This window comes from Echinococcus granulosus, assembly GCF_000524195.1.
Source record: "Echinococcus granulosus chromosome Unknown EG_S00196, whole genome shotgun sequence".
Lineage (NCBI taxonomy): Eukaryota > Metazoa > Platyhelminthes > Cestoda > Cyclophyllidea > Taeniidae > Echinococcus > Echinococcus granulosus.
Window position 1 is genome coordinate 69,286 of NW_020170576.1, and position 1,115 is coordinate 70,400.

The window sequence follows — 1,115 nt, forward strand, 5'->3', positions numbered from 1 at the left end:
ACATCTACTTTCACATCCCCACTGAGGTTGTTGTATCACAGTGAAGAAGGGTGGAAAAATCAGTGCAGCAGTCACTTGAGCAGATGCAACAATGTTGACTGCTATCATTCACTATCTGACAGCACCCATCAGCCCACTTCTCCCTTCCACACGCTTTTCTCTCCTTAAGGCTGCAGCGTTTTCCCTATTCCAAATGACTGAGGCTAATACAGCCTCATTACTCAACCAGAAAACACACTAATTCGCTTGTGCATGTACGCGTCTACTTTGTACTCCAAAAGGCAAGAAATAAGAACAACATAGAAAGAAAGGGAGGGAGTGAGGGAAGGAGGAATGGAGGGAGGGAACAGCATAAATGGAGAACTCGTGCTCAGATATACGTTGTTGCATTCTCTTCATCCTCCTCCTTCCTCCTCTGCTTACCCGCTTCGCCTGAGGGTCAACACGGCCTGAAATGCCTTTGAAGTGGGAGTGAATTTCCCTGATAAGCTATTTACTCTACCCACCACAAAGTATCTCCCTAAAATAAAAAAATTTCTGTGTGTGGTTTGAAAGGCATGCATTTTGAAATATTACTCCAATGCATTAAATACAACAAAGTTGATCAATTCTCTCTCTGCCTCTCTCGCTCTCACTCCTTCTTCCGCGGTGAATGGGCTCACTGGAGCGGCAGCCGAAATGCAGGAGAAAGTGCAGTGGGATGCCCAAAGGTATTCAGTTATGGAGATGAGGAAGAAGAAGGGCGAGTGTTGAGTGGGAATAAGTGCTCAGCACCGTCGTTAGGCCCATCAACTCTCTCTTCACATGAAGGCATCTAGTCGAGCTGTGTGCATGTGTGTGTGTTGGTGTGCCAGACGAGGCACTTGAGCCACAGCATATGAGTGAAGCTTAGGCGTTAGTGGGGTGGACAATTAGAAGAGGCTACTGAGAGCGCAAGTTGTGCGGCCTTTTGAGATGGTCAGAAATAAGGAGGAAGATTGAAGCAGGACTATTTTGTTGGGGTAGAGACGATAAAATATGTGCCGTCCTGTTTCCTGCTCTTGAATTTCGCCTGTAAAAATGCTTCAGCATTGATGACAAAGTCCACATAGGAGTTTGGCAATATAACTCATACT